The sequence below is a fragment of the Neopelma chrysocephalum genome, unplaced genomic scaffold (assembly GCF_003984885.1).
Source record: "Neopelma chrysocephalum unplaced genomic scaffold, ASM398488v2 Primary Assembly neopelma1_64, whole genome shotgun sequence".
NCBI classification, from domain to species: Eukaryota; Metazoa; Chordata; class Aves; order Passeriformes; family Pipridae; genus Neopelma; species Neopelma chrysocephalum.
Window position 1 is genome coordinate 7414178 of NW_020897721.1, and position 16276 is coordinate 7430453.

Sequence of the window (16276 nt, forward strand, 5' to 3'; positions counted from 1 at the left end):
CAAAACAGGTGCTTTCCTCCTCAGAAGCTGTGTAAGTGGCTAAAAACATGGAAACTGATTTTCCCAAACAGGCACATCTATTGCTGAAAAACTCAGAGTCACTTGCAGTAATTTCCACTTGATTCTAAATATCCCCTGCTGAATAAATGAGCAAAGGAGGCGTTTTCCATGTTAAAAGCTTTTCTGTATCTCCTTATTTACAGGGGTATGGAATTAGTGTAACATTTGCCTTTCTCAGAAAAAAAACTGGAGTCACAAGATTTGAAAGTTGCCTTGATTTTTCTCATTTTTATATGAAAAAAAATTCTTAGGACTCATTCTGTGAGTGTAACTCTCACTGTTGAGTGCAGCTGAGAGCACCCTAGGAGGTTTCCCAGCCTATTTTGCTCTCTTTACCTGTTTCCACTGGGTCTTTTGAATCCACCTATTGCCTTCATAACTCCTAAAAATCCTTCCTTTGGAAGTTTACTTGGGGTTTCCAATTTCTTTTAATGGACTAAAGTTGCTGGTGTTTGTTTGGTTTTGGTTTTTTTTAATTACAGTTATGTCAGTGTGTGCAATCAGCGCACAAAAAGCCCTATAAATTTCTTTCTGCTTGCAATTTTTTTCCTGAGGTGGTTGCTCCCAAAACTGTCTTGAACAACGTTGTATCTGCAGCAGAATAATGTCAGCAGAGTCTTTAGCAGAGTTAAAGCTGTTGTGGTTGAGCTGCAGACACACACATCTCAATCACACTTTCAGTGAAATGGGCCGAGCTTTCCTTCACTGGGTGAGCAGATAAAGAGCACTGTGCCTTTCCTTTATTATCAAATCTCACCTAAAACTGTAAAATAATATACTGAAATAAGTTATATCTATTCTTAAATCGTTAAAAAAAAATCTGTGTAAAAGAAACTGTCCTCCACGGACCTGGGAGTTTAGTGCTGACATGACTCATTTATATGGCCCATTCAAGATAGATGTATAAAAAAAAAGTAGCTCCTTCTCTGTGATGTAGATACTTAAAAAAATAATTTAAAAATATCTACAAGCTTTAATCCTTGAGGAAATTTCTTTTTACCATTATAGTGTTTCAGGCATGGAGCCCTTTTAACACAACTTTTGCAGACCAAAGTATTAAGGAAAGCTGTTGAACCTCCATCTGTCCTGCCTCCCCCACACTTTGAAAACAGACCATTTTTAAATGAGTGACCATTGCCAAGCTGAGGCAGAGGGCAGCATTCACCACCTTATGGTGCACTGCAACTTCTGAGGAACCTCAGCTACTTTTTAACTCTTCTTTCTCCATACAGCACCAATAAATGTCTTGAAAAATGGACTGCCTCATATGGCCTCTTGCAGAATTGTTTGATGAATAAATGACATTGCCATTAGCATTTAGTTATAAATACATTTGAATTTTAAACTGGACAAATGCTACCTCTCTTCTTGAAACTAGCAGCTTTTTTGTGCAAAAACCATGCCCCAGGCCCAGGCATATAATAATAATAATAATAATAATAATAATAATAATAATAGGATTGAGGATGGCATCTCTATCTCAATTTGATTCATTAGATACAGACATTAAAGAAGTTCCTTACATGAGTCTGCACAGTGACCAAAACTGATACAAGAATAGAGCTCCTGTGTCTTAGCTGTGAGTTTGGTTTCATTCCTCCTTTACTACTCTGGGTATCAGTTCCAAAATAAGCTTTTCTTCATAGGTTTGGTTTTTGCTGCAAAGCTGTTGTTCGTTTTGTCTCCTTCAGTAATATTAAATATCTTCTATCTCAACTTAAAATCAAATTTCTGTAGCCAATTTAGGCTGGAGAATTCCTTGAGTACTCAGTTAGAGTTATTTGTAACTCCAGTTTCCCACTCTCCTCCTCCTCCATAACCTTACACATTCATTCCTCTTAATAAAATATTTTTGATCAGATCAGAACTATGTGAAAGACTAGAAAATATTTCTTGGCTCCCAGACACATGCAAATCTCTTATTTAAGAGAGAGACACAGATAAGGTAAACATGAGGGGTTTAAAAAAAAAAAATAAAAAAGAAAGAGCAATGAAACACTTGTCTGCTTCGTTTGGCAAGGAACATGTCTGGGGTTGTTATTAAACACCAGGAGCGAGCAGAGGAGAGAGTGAGAGAGGGAGGTGGATGGAAAGATCCTGTAGGGGTGGGGATACTGTGCTCTCAGCTGTGGAACAAAGTGCTCAGCTGTGACACCAAATCCTGAAGTGACTTCGCTGAATCCAGTGGAAACTCCCTGGCACGAGCTGGAAATCCAACATTCTCCGTGTTGATTTCCAAAGAACGTCTCCAGATTTGAATAAGGAGAGCTGACAGTACAGCTCCATCAGGATGTCGCTGATGATGATGATGATGAGAGGGTTTTGTTTAGTTCCCCAGCAAGTGATGAGGGAGTTTTAAATGTGCGCTGGCGAGGATCACTTTCAAACCATTTGCAGCTGAGTGTTGGCCATCACTTTGAAATTTCAGAGAAACCAAACATATTGCAGGAGATTTATTTCAATCGCAGATCGAAAACAATGGGGTCCCACGGCCAGCCGGGAGTCTGCTCCTTTTAAAGGAGCACATGCCACTTCAAGGGAAAAAAAGCATGAAAGGAAGCAGTGGTGTGCAAATGAAAATAAGCCCTTTGTCTTTCTCACTGGATCCATGCTTGGGAAAGAATGGACTGTAGGGGAAGAATTCAGACCTGTCTTTATTCGGTCTCCAAAGGCAACTACTTTCTCTCTGGATGAGAAAGACATTTGGTTTTAGTGGTGGTGGAAACCTTCCTTAATTTTCATGATCAATACAGGCAGTTGGCAACAAGGTGCTCTTCAAACAGCTAATTGTTGAAGATTAGGGATTAATTAGTTTGGTGCTTTGTATTTATTTATTTTATTACTGCCCTTCCACTGCTACATAGGATTCATCAGTTTTTCACCTGCTCTCAGCCACCAAACTGAGATTCTGGATTCATTCAGTCACCTTTTCTTTCCTCCCTGGAAAGATTTCTGGCACTCCTCTAGGATCACTAATCAAGGAAGAAAAGTCTCCCTTAGTCTTCTTTTTGCTGGACAAATACAGAATAATTTCTGATCGGGGACGTGATTGAATTTATCGTGTGTTACTTTTTTTGATGCTTGTAATGTTTGTGTTTTAAACCCACAAATACTTTGAGCTTTTTTTTGATTTCGTGCTTTCTGCAGGTGAAGGCACTCCAGGGACAACACCCCACCTGCAGCTGGGCACGATGAGACCTAATCTTGGCTGAGATATATATAAGGGATTGGAGGTGCTGCTGTGCCTGTTTGGTTTTATCCTTTCCTGGAAGCACTGCTGATCAAGCTGAGATGAAGGTAGGCCCCTCTAAACTTTTCATGTGCGTTTATCCCCAGCTGAATTAGTGCTATCTTTGGGATTTTCATGGGTTATTCCAGGCGGTGCTGCCCGTGTGCCCTCGGGGCTCGCAGGCAGGCTCAGCCCCCGGGCTCACACCCAGCACCGCAGCCACTTAAGCACTTAATTATATGTACGGAGACAGCGATCCGCCTTGTACCCTTCACAAAAGAGCCACGAGGAAACACAAAGTGCCGCTGCCAGAGGGACCTTTGCCAGCACCAGGTGGTGGGAGGCATTGGGAGAGTGAGTGGGGTCACTCCTGGCGCTGCTTGTCTGTTCAAAAACGCTGCTTTTGAGACAGAGGCCAGCAGCATTTGGTGTTTGGTGTCGAGGGACTGAAAAGGGTGCCACGTGAGGCTGAAAAGTTCCTAATGAGCCGTTTTCGGTGCTCCCCCTCCTATTTGGATGGTTGTCCTTGGCTGACTGCTGTGCTCCCGTGCCCAGGTTTCGCCAAGTGTGTGGTTGTCTCCCTGCTCGCGTCTGTTTGTTCTGTGCTCGCCTCCGTGGCTCGAAGGGTGCAACCAATTATCAGCGATCCCACTGGGATTTTTCTGTCTAGCTGAGCTAATTTCTCCTGGAGTTCTACCAGTGGTCTGATTTCATTGCCTTGTTTCAAATCCGGTTTTGGTGGGAAGTGCAGAGGAATACGAAATTCATCCAGATGCATAAACATGCACTGTGTTTTTTTTACATTATCTGCGATATTTGTGCCCAGCTCCTTATTTCTAGTAGTGATGGACATTCTCTAAGTCACTGGGCAGCAAGTCAGTTTAGTGGCCTTGCAGACTTTCTGAAGTTACAAAAGTACCTGCTTTCCTTTGAGTACAAATAACATCGTGCTGTAATTTCATCTTAAAGATTTTTGTGTTCACTCAATAGAAGAAAACCTGTCTTTGTGCGAGTTCATTTGGAGGATCAAAGTATGTTACATAAACTAATTTTGTGCTGGGTAGGTGTAGCTGAAATGAATGGCCAGAATGTTTAAAGTGGTTGAAAATCCGTGTCCTTTATAGTCACTGACTGGTTTAGAAGGTTGGGGCATTGTGATTTGCACTTCTGTGTCTCTGGTTTGAATTTATTGGAGAATAATAGCAACACATTTGATGGCATGTCTATAGTGGGACTCTGAAGTTGTGCTCAAGGTGTTTAAGGCAGTAAGAGACTGGTATCATTTTAAAATAGAAAGGTCAGGAGTCAGTGCTCAGGGCTTTCCAAGGTTTTGTTGCAGATTATGTGACAAAATCTCATCTTTTTTTAACTAAGGAATAAAAGATTATGCGAGACAAGTATCTGCCTTCAGGAAAATGTGTCTATTATGTGTTTAAAGAGAGGTTTACTTTGAGTTGCATGGGAGACAGGCATGTAAATGGAGTGTTTGCTTAGAAAGTCTTGTGGTCATTGAAGAGATTTTACCTAATTCTTTTCTTTTGAAAGAAAAAAGTATGAACAAAGATTTCAAATGGATGACTGGGATCCAAAGGACAGATAATGCGGACTCCAACTGAGTTTATAATAGTTCAATTCTGTAAGTGAAATATGTTCTCTGTTTAGAAAAAGAGTGAGAATATGAAAGTTGTTGTGTCAGTGATTCTTCAGGTTTTCATTCAATTGATCAGAGTGGAAGAAAAGATATTTCCATACATCCAGCTCCTTTTTTTTTTAAATTTCCAGTCTCAGTTCTTTGCATGCTCCATGTAGAGGCTGTATACAATTATGCCTTGTTAATAAAACAAGATAAAATAATATAATCCTATTGTATTGTCACAGAGATAAAGCATATGGTAAGTTATTGTTTTAGTTGATCAGCAGGGTGGCCCAGTAAAGTGAATTCCCATCTCTTGGCTTTGGCTTATCTTCTGATTCCTGAGAGACACAACAAAGGAAAACAATAATAATAATAAGAGAAGTGGTATTTTTGCTCTCGTTTGATGTGAATATTGCAATAGTGGAGTCTCATGACAGAAAGGACAATAATTGTGTGTACTACCTGAACATCAATGGCATCATGTGCTGTAGTGTGACTCTGTTGAAATGTTGGACTTGTGTGGTAACAACTGTACAGGATAATAAAAACACATTCAATATGTAAACACCACTACTCTGGTTATAATTGGCACCACACCTAAAGGTGTCCCTTCCTAAATCAGGTCTGCTTAAGTACTAAACATAAATACCTGAGTTTCTTCTCTAAACAGGTCACATTTTTAATATTTTAGTTTCTGGAATGTGCCCTTCTAACCTATACCTGTCAATCATTGCAAACATTTCCGTCAAAGAGACAAAGGCTTTGGATCTCTTCTGCAAAACTTTCTTTATATATCCAAGAAGAGCAGTCAAATCACCAAAATATTACGTTCTCAGAAATAAATAATAGGCAGCTTCTGCACTTTGTGTGTTGGACTTGTTAAGAGTGGTTGTCCTCTCTTGGTTTGAGCAACCTGAAAGCAAACAGAGCATCTCCCAGATCGTTTCTTGCTTTGCATGAAAGCAGTGCCCTGCTTCCAGCCAGGGGTTCAGCTCAGGCCAGAGTGGTTAATTTTTTAAAGAACTTCTGTTAAAATATTCTCGGCTCATAACCAGTATTAGGGAATTAAGAGAGGCTGTTCTCCATACGCTCCTTTTCCCTAAGGTGCTGTGAAAGAGCAGTGAATTTCGCAGGTACAGAATGCATTCACCCGGCTCTTCCTTGCACAGCAGAGGCAGATTGGTGCCCAAATCCCTGTGCAAAACCCCCCAGAGCCACGCTCAGGAGACCCTGAGTGCCCCTGCTGCAGCCTCACAGCAGGGCTCTGCACCTTCGTTAGCAATTCTGATGGAACACCCTGAATTTTGGGGTGGATACCACAAGACAGGATGGTTGGGAGAACTTGCGTTGCACATCACGGTGGTGTCCTTCAAAGGCTTCACTTTGGACCAGCTCCTTCCCCTCCTGCCATGTCCCAGTGAGCAGCGTGGTGGGGCTGCTCTAGGAAGGGCTTTAGAGGTCACTGCAGTTCTGTAGGGGGGAGTTCTGGTGCCCTTCCAAGGGCACTGAGAAGCAGGGAAAGCTGTACCCCTGAGCCTGTAACAGATGCAAATGGTGCAGATGAAGGAGAGGGAGCTCTAACAGCCGTTGGATGCAATCTGTGAACACGCCACTGTTTCATTTATGGTGATGCTACCTGGGCATTTGCACTTTAAAGGAACAATAAAGAGGCGTCAGAACAATCGCGAGGCTGCAGAAATTTAAGCTGCGGCAAAGATGTTTTGAGCCGTGTGAAATGTTGCCTGCGAAAGATCTGCTTTTTCCGTTGGTTTTTGTCATTACTGAAGGCTGTTCTAGTTCTCCTTGTTTTGTGACACCGGCTGGTTCATTTGCCTTCAAAGGCTGAGGATGCAAAGAGGCAGGGAAAGGAATTAAGTCAAAACTGCACGAAGAATGTCATGGCTGCTCCTTATTTGCCTGTTTAGTTTTGAAGTAGCTTTTCTGTACAACTGGATGGCTGATTCACTCCCTTGCCAGCCCCTCGCAGGGAGCAGTGGAGTTGCTGTAATATTCCGGTGTTATTCTCACTTTCAGGACAAAGGGCCAGCGCTCAGTTGAGGCAGCCTTTGGAGGCTGCACATCCCGCGCTGAGGATCTGAGCTGAAAATGCCTTTCAGGATTTTTATTTGAAGTAAGAGAACCGGTTTTGCATAGGTGAGAAACCGCACACTGAAAAAAACAAACTAAACAAAAATCTGGTGTCTGTCAAACAGACAGTTACTGATTAACCAAGAATAACGGGCTTGCATTTAGTGTCCTGTTAAAAGCACAATAAGCCGTGATTGTGTGTGTGATTATCTGTGAGCGCTCGCTACTTATCAGCTGCAAACGTGAAAGTTTTGTGTGCCCAGGAAAAACAAGGAAACAGAGGCGTCTGTTGTATCACAATAGGTGCGTTCAGAGTGCCCTAATCCCACTGATTATGAGCAAATGCCCCTTGAAAGGCAGCGTGGAGTTTAAAAAAAGGAATATAAGCACTTTGTAAAAAAAAAAACCCAACCAAAAACAAAAAAAAAACCACCACCACCAAAAACCAAAGAAACAAAAAACCAAAACAAAAACACAAACTGGAGTAAAGCTGTATGAATTTTAAGGTGAGACTGGTTTCATAGCTACAGCAGCATAAAATACATTAGAGGACCTCTTGTCATTCTGGATCTTCTAGACTTCCTATGGGATACTACTATCTGATTTTTATTAATATCATTCATTTGGATTCCATTCAGAGGCCCTGGTTGAGACTCAGCCGTAGTTCTCTCGCTGTATCCCAAAGAGTTCACAGTTTAAATAGACAGGATGGGCAATTAGCAGGCAAATGTCCCACAACTAAAGAAAAACCAAATTACCTAATGCCTTGTCATATCTTGGTGTCAGTTAGTTTGTTTTTTTATGTGCCTCAGTAAAATGAGTAATCTGCAAAATGAGAACATGTTGTTCTCATATTTCAGAAAAGTTCCAGCAAAACTAATGATAGTAAAATGCTCCAAAGCCTCCTAATTAATACAGTAAAAGTTCGAAGTTATGATGATTTTCATATAATATGGATTTGAACTGTGGGAGTCTTTGGAATCTGTAGCTTTTAGTGAGGAAGGTATTTCCCAGGGAAATGCAGGGGGGCAGCAGGACTGTTTGTTTTAATAGTTCTCTGTGTGTGTCTGGACATGTGAGTGAACAAGAGATCAGCAGGGCAAAACGTGCCATAAATGCTGTAAAGTCTCCTACAATTGTGTCAGGCAGTAAACCCGAATGAACTTGCAAAGTCATGCACTAGTTCAATTTTGGAAAGGAAAACCTGGCTTTGAAGCCAACCAAATCAATCCCGAGTTCAAATTAAATTTGGAGTATCCTGTGAAGCTCCAATACACAACCCCTATAAAAATCAGCACTTAGGGTGCAGGCAAATAATGTTTCATTTAAAAGGAACTGAGTGAGGATTACTGACAGAGAAAGTTTTTGATGTTGTTTTGTCATTAAAGTCAAATTATAGCATTATTGTCTTACTCCCATATGTCTCAATCATCTCTCTCTCCTTCTGTCTCTCTTTAATGCACAAAAAGCCCCGTGCATGGTTGGTCTTGTGTCTCCATCTCATTAAAACCTTGCCATGCAAATGTATCCTAAGTGTTGCCTGAAGACTTCTGTCTCATGCAAAATTTAGCTTCAACTCTACTGGCATCAAATAATTTGTTATGCACAAACCTTCTGTTTGGTTTGCTGACATTCCTCCTTAGCTGGCTCTCGTGGTGATTCATTATCTTGTTATAGATTTCCAAGTATCATCTTTGTATTGATTTTGATATCTTTAATAACCACTCCACAGAAGATGGCTCCACTTGGTGTCATTGATCGCATCAAAAATTCAAGGCTTACAGAAATACTGGAGGGCTAATTGGGAGCAGAACATTTCAGACTTAATCTTAATGCAGTCTTAATCTTGGGCTCTAACCTGACTGGAAGATTTCCTTCTTGAGGCTAAAGGGAAACTTGTGAATAACTGGAAATCACCTGGTGAGAGCAGGTAAACCCATGAGGAGTGTGAAGGTGGAAAATGGAGATAACAAAGGTTAGATCTGAAGAACAACTTTCTTTTGTCTCTTCCCCTTCACCTAAGTATCCTCCCTCAGTAAATTCTCCTAGCTGTGGAAAAATGCACGTTCACAACACCACATATTGTGCAGTGGCCAAATGGGATCGAGTTTCTGACGGTTTAAAGAAAACTTTTGGGTTTGACAAGTTCAAAAAAGTGTGCTGTGGGTCACTCTTTTCGAAAAGAAACGATCAAAGATAGGTAACTTTAATTTCTTACATAAAAATTAAGGGCTCTATTTGGATGCTTAAGGCCTCAGACAGTAAAGTCTTGGCTAGGTTTGAATTTAGAATATTTGAGATCGTGGGCCAGAACAGCAATCTGGGAGTCCTTCAGTCTGTTTAATTTGCCTTAATGTGTTTAAAGCTTCTGTCTCGCTGGTTTTTCCAGCACCATGGTCCATCAATGACAAGGAGGTGACTTGTGTGTCCATATTCTTTTCACAACTGCACTTGTGACTTTTTTCACCGTTATTTTCCAGGATTTTGCGATTTTTAATACTCTAAAAAACTTCAAAACAACTCAAAATAAACCACACTGAGTTACAAGGGATATTTTGTTTTTCTTTTAGAAAACCCAGTGATAGACAAAGAATATGTAGAGACAGCAACATGTTAAAACCTGGAAAGATAATATCTCAAAAAAGCTGCCCTTGTAAACTAAAAAAAGTTAGTTTCAAGTTAAAAAGTTGTTTAAACAAGTGTCTTCCAACAGCCACACAGTCTGTGGATTAAACACAGCAAGGCAGATTGTCCAGCCACTGCTGAGAGTATCAATCAGGGCTGCTCAACCAGTTCTTGCCAATAAAAGACATTGAGACAGCACCAAGGCTGCTGGTTCAGGCCCTGCTCTCCATCTGTGCAGTGGGAACTGCCTGGTGTGTGTCCTAAAAGATTAGGAGAGTGGTTATAGAAACATGGGATCTCCCCCAGGAATATCAGAGACATTGTATATCTGGGACCAAGGAGTAAAAGTGAGATGTGTTCACAGAGCAGGAATAACCTCGGTCCCTGGTGCCCTCTGTGGGAGCAGCCCTCGTTTTCTGCCAGACCCCATCCAGTCTGTCAGGTGAGCCCTGGGTTCTTTATGAACAACCTGAATTTGGAGCTGGCTGTAAGGAACTCACCTCATTCTCATAAAGTCCAATCAAAAGCACATTACGTGGTTGATGCATCCCTGCACCTCTCCTGCCTTTATGATGTTCCTGTTCTCACTCTCAGACTGAGGGGAAATCGTCCACATCAACCCAAATCTTCTCCAACAGGAATCCAGCAGCCCTTTTCATTCCAGGGTTTTACTGTGCTGGTCACTGACCCAGCTGAGCAATCCTGGAGTAAACCCAGCAGTCCAGGAAATGCTGCCTCCTTATTTCCAGGGAGAGGAACAAAATGCAGGAGCAGTCTAAGTACTGCTTATTTACAGTGGTGAACAGTGACTCCTAGAACTTTTGTCCAGCCCTGCAGAACAATTCCTCTGAATGGGGAATATCTGAATACACTCCTTAGCCATCAGCACGGCTGAGGGACTTATGGTTTAGCCCAGGGGAGGCTCTTTGATGAGGGACAGTGATACAGATGGAATGTAGTCTGAATTTACTGACTTCCAGCCTTTAATTGTCCCTTTCTCTTAGTTAAGAATTGGCTTCTATTAAAAAAAAATAAAATAAAATTGTGAGCCTTGAGTGACAATTATTATGGACATGATGTATAAGGTGCATACACCAACTGCCAATAAAGGGAATTGGAAGATGCAACATATTGACAAAAATTGGGTGGCTGAATACTTGTACCTGAACTCAAACATAAACACAGGAGAAACATGAACACAGGAGAAACCTCTCCTCTTTGCCCCCCACAGCAACATATTACAAAAGGCTCCTAAAAGAGTACCAGAGCAAACATGACTCAGATGTCTATTGAATCTTCACTGTTCTGTCCTCCTAAGACTTCTTCCATAATTGTTGGTTTTTTTTTTTTCCCAGCTGTGTTATTAAGTATTCAGGGATGGACAGAAAGTGAGAAAAAAAGCTACTGGTGCTTCCAGCAAAAAGCAAATCCTGAACAGTAAAAGCTTAAGAGATCACCGGTTTGCTTCCATTTCCACACTTTGTTTTGTTTGTTTTTTTTAATTCCATTAATTGCTTTGTTCTCAGAAAACTTCATGCTTTGAAAGAAAAGCCCCGTGGCCTCACGCCTTAGTTATATGCTGTGAGAAAAGAGAAAGAATTTCAAAGTATAACTCGCAGCCTTTAGTGAGCATCACTCCTCACATCTGTCCCTCCCTGTGTCCACCTGCCAGTGCTCCCAGTGCCCCACACGGGGCTGTGAGGCCTGTCCTGTGCTGCAGGACACGAGGGTAATTCCCATGGATTTCAATGGGAATTACAAGCATCCTGCAGCGGGAGAGTCGGGCCCTCAGCTCTCACTGAATAGCAAAGAGTCACGGAAAATCCACGGCTCCTATTCTTTCTCTGCAGGGTATGCTGAAGTCAATGGGAGTCACTTGTTAGATGCTGTGATGGGAAAAACTTACCCTTATAAGATAAAGCTTCCCGTTCGTTGTCTCATTTTTGATTAATTTTTTACAAAGATCTCAGTGATTTAATTTTTTTCTGTAGAAAATATGTTAGCATCCGACCTTCTTTATCCCACTATATAATTAAAAATGGAGCCAACCCAAAGAAAACACACACAAAGCAAAAGCCCACAGAAGAAATGGGAGAAAACTGAGTTTACAGAGTTGCCATGGCTTAGTGTAGATGCTGAACAACTCTCTGTGAGAGACTGAAATGTTGTTCTCTAGAGATGCTCTCTGCTCCCACCAGGTATCCTAACACAAACTTCCAGTGTTGATGCTACTGATACAAATAATGAACAAAAATTTGGCAAATGGATACAGAATTTGGAGTCTGTATCTTGAATTTTTCTTGGATTTTGAGACCGAGTTTCCATCGAATCAAAGTTTGCACCCAAACCATATTTCAAATACCTCCTTCTTTATGAATGATAACATTAGCTGAAGGAAAGGGTTTCTTCCCCTCCCCCTGCCCTCTCCTACTCTTCCACCCCAAGTGCTCTCCTTGAAAGCAGCAGAGAACTCAAGAAATCTGGGCAGTCTATCAGTTTGCTATGGTTCATTTTAGCTAATCCAGACATCCAGCACAGCAGGGGGAAAACTGCTGTATCTAGTGAAACAAGAGCATGAATAATTAAAACTCTGTTATTAATGAACTTCGAGTCGTTATGTAAATGAAACTGATTTCAAGTCTAATTTGTCAGCCTGAATTCTTTTTCTGTTCTCCTTTTGTCTAGGACAAGAACTCATCATAATGGACTTGATAATAAACCAGTGGCAGACCCGCTGTGTGCAGTGCCCATCTGAGCCGGGGCTTTTAGCTCGGTTAATTGATACAGTCGCTGCTCAGGAGTCTGGGAGGCGTTTGTGTGGGGTTTTACATTTTACAAGCCGGCTTTTTCCCCCCCCCCACCTTCTCTTTTGCCGTGTTCTTTGCGCATTCCTCATTCCGTTTACCTTTACATGAGGGGTGCCTTGTAATTACCGCCTGGTAAATAGTTTCCTCGGCGTTCCGCGCCTTGTTCAAAGGCAGCGGAGTTCAGAGGGGTCTGTGGGAAGGGAAGTCTGGAGTTATCAGACAATGGGGAACAGTCACCGGGAGAAAAAGGCTGTCAAAGCACAGGGCTGCGGGCCCGGGGTCCCTGCCCCATTGTCCCGGCTCAGGTGTCAGTCATCCCGCTGCATTCACTGCGATAGGGAATAACTATTCCATAATAATATGGAAATTATTCCCGGCACTCCGCCGGGAAGGCCGGGATTAGGATTTAAAGGAAACCCTGAATTTTAACTTTTTTTGTTTTCAGGATCTTTTGCAATAGTCTGTGTCCTAAATTAATCAAGCCTGTGGTAGGCAGCCAAGTACAGGGAGGCAGAAGGGGTTGAAGTGGGGCTGAAGGGTTGCCTCAAAATCATAATTTGTTGGGGTTTTTTAAGTCCTCTTAGTCTCTGTAATAACGTGGGTAGAGCCCTCCCCAAATCTTTGTTCCAGAAGCCCAGCCATGATGATGATGATGATGATTACTGTGTCTATTAATTCTCGCTAAAGTCTCTCTCTCTTTTTTTTTTCTTCTTGTTGTAAAATCCAGTATATTTTGACCTATTAGTTCAGATTTATATTGACAAGAAGAAGTTTTCAGTGAAAGGTCGAGGAGTAAGGAAGGAGAGGAGTGTGAGCATGTATTTCCATATTTACCATATGCTAAGAAAACAAGAGGTTAACAAAAGAATGGCCAAAATAAGATATTAAGAGAATTTAAAAATAAGTAACAATACAAAAAAAAAAAAAAAGAAAAAACAAACCCAAAAAAACATAAAACCAACACAAATGAAACCCTCACAGACATGGAAGAAACCATGTCTTCAGTCCCCTGGCACCAGCCTGGTTCTGACATCAAGGGCAGAGATTTGAAACTGGATATTTTACTCACAAGAAAACTGTGAAGTAAGAATTATTTATTTTATTCTGTGCAAGGAACAATTCCTCTCTTTTTTTGTCTTTGCTCTTTGGGGCACTTTTTTTTTCAATATACTAAGAGTGTTCTTTAAGTGCCTGTTTTTTTTTTTTAATCAGCTTGCTTTCTTCAAAAGGGACAAAAATCAGGGCAGGATCACTGGTTCTACTCCTAGGAAGTTGAATAAGGGGGAGAAATTCTCAGTATAGAAGTGGGAAAACATATATTAAAGGTTTCTTTTCTGTTTTTTTCTCCACCTTAGACTTTCTGTCTGTGCCATCCTTGTGCAGAGGTCTAACTAAACACATACAGGGTGATATTTAGAATTACCTTCTGAATAAACTGGCCTGCTGGCCCTTCTTTGCCCTGGTGGGCAAATGTGGGGGCCTGAGAGATGGAAAGAATTAAGACAAGAGGAGGACAATATAGGGACAAGTACCATTTTCTGCAGCCAGTAATGTTGGGACAACACCAGTATTGGAAACCTGGGATTCTGTGGGTCAGGATAACAGCAGAGCTGGGGCACACTGGACAGTGTCCTGGGGAGGGACAGAAGGCTTGGGAAGCTGGGCAGGCAGAGAACCCTCAGCAGGAATTTTATTGGCAGTGGTTGGAGACTGATGGTAGATTTTACAGGAAGGGGGACCTGATGCTTTTCCTTACTCAGCTCATTTAAAGGTACTCTGGGAAGAGCAGGATTCCTGCAAACGTTGTATGTTACCTATTGGCAGGATCCTAAAAACACTCCTGTTAACTGGAGATATTTTTAAATAAAGCTTTTGCCCCGAAATCCCATTAATGCCTCTTAGCAGTGCTAACACAGATAGGCTGGGTGGAGATTGCTGCAGGACAGGAAGGTCTCTCCAGGCTCTTGGGGCACCTTTCTCAGTTCTTGGGGCGACCTGCCTCCAAAGGGCAAGTTTTTGGCTTGTCTGCTCAAACCCAGTGTGGCTGGGAGAGCCTCCAACCCTCAACCCACAGTGTCACACTCTGAATTGGGGGGTGGGAGTCGGTGGCCAACAAATCTCTGTCCTGGAAGAGGCACAAATGCCAGGGAGGAAAAAGTTCCATGTTTTCTGCCTCTTGGTAGGTGAGGCAAACGCCAACCTCAGGCTTTCCTTCCCTATGCAAATTGTGAGAGACAGTCAGGGAATATTGTGTAGCTTCTGTCAAAGGAGAAAGAAGTTTTAAAAGCAGCTCCCCTCTGTCACACCTTGAGCATTCTGTCAAGGAGGTTTGGTGTACTCATGGTGTGCATTAAAATTGCTGTGGGAACATTACTGGTTGAGAATATCTATCAGATGTGTATTTAGAGGATGGATTTTAATATCTGCTAGCCTGACTGCATTTTTTTTTTACAATGACAAGACCTAAAAGAAATTATATACTTTTTGAAGCTTTAAAACATTCTTGCAGCATAAACATAATGTAAAATCTAATTTAGTTCTAAGGCTGGATATGAAAAGAAGGAAAAAGAGAAGAGAGGGGAAGAGGTTCCATGTTTCAGTGAAACATGTTTTGTGCAACAAAGCAGGTGTTTATGGAATGCTTCATTTTAATTCAGTGCAGCTAATATCCCAGTTTATGTTGTTTGGAGTAATAACAGTGTAACACAGAGCTGTAGCAAAGATTTGCAGGTTTCCTTTAGGTCACTAACAGTTGCTATAAACACGTTGGACTATTTTTTTATTATTCTACTCCATCCACATCCAATAACTGGAGGGGAGGGGAAGGGGAGAGGGTTAACAGTTCTTACAGTTTTAGAAGGCTTTTCTTTTTGTCACATTTAAACCAAATATACACAGGTGGCTAGGTGGCACTGTGGATTAATGTACTTCTGAATTAATGTGCCTAGAGTGGCTTTTATCACAAAGTGAGTATATCTGAAGTGCAAGCTTGCTTCCCTTCCTGGATCACCATGTGTGCAGTCACTTGAACTGCATTATTTTTGTATCAAAATCAGAAATCCAAAAGAATATAGACACTGTAGTCATAAGATAATTATCTTAATGAACCCGTGTTTTGGAGCTATATACTGCTTTGCAGGCACTCTGCTGAAGCTTGTAAAAAAGAGAAGGTCACCTAAACTGCAAAAACTATTTTAAAAGGGAGAAGAACAAAAAAGAAAAAAAAGCTTTTCAGATGTTGGATATTGAGTAAAAAATAAAAGCACTTGACCAGCACGATGGGCACTGACTGTGCTCCAGGAGGGCTGGGAGCTCTGGGTTCCTGTGGGAGCAAGAAATGTTCTGGATCCAATACTGGAACCCCCTGAATCCCGACTGCCACAACCAGGCAGACACCTGCACAAAGCCATAGACAAATTACAGCTCTCTGCAAACAGATCTGAATGGAAATATTATTATTTTTTCAGGGGCAGTCCCTCCACTGCAATAATCAACAAATGTAACTTCAACAGCAACTGAGGTGCGAGTCAGGGCTTGCAGCAGCGTCTGCCTGGAGCCACACGAGCCTCACTCACTGAAGGGGTTTTGCCCATTGAAAGGGTTTAAAGGTTTTGCTTCTCTAAGAAATAGGAGGTAGAATGCGTGTAACCAATAGAACTCAATTATTGCACGTTCTCAGTCTCCTCTAAGTCAACTCCAGAGGTAATAATCACTATAGGGATTTCTAAAAGGTAATTACTGTATATTGCTAATTATGCTTTATTGAGATCAAACATACTTCGGTGTTTTGTTGATGTTACAGGAAAATGCAGTCTGTGTTTAGAGTTTTAA

General features: G+C 41.6%; 1 protein-coding gene across 1 annotated transcript in view; it reads left to right on the forward strand.

Annotated features, from left to right (window-relative positions):
- Positions 1-16276, forward strand: part of ADGRL2 (adhesion G protein-coupled receptor L2) — a 371310-nt gene that overhangs the window by 68224 nt on the left and 286810 nt on the right. The window contains exon 2 of the mRNA XM_027683320.1: positions 3208-3357. The gene's annotated coding sequence lies outside the window, so the exon portion shown is untranslated. The remainder of the gene's footprint in view (positions 1-3207; positions 3358-16276) is intronic.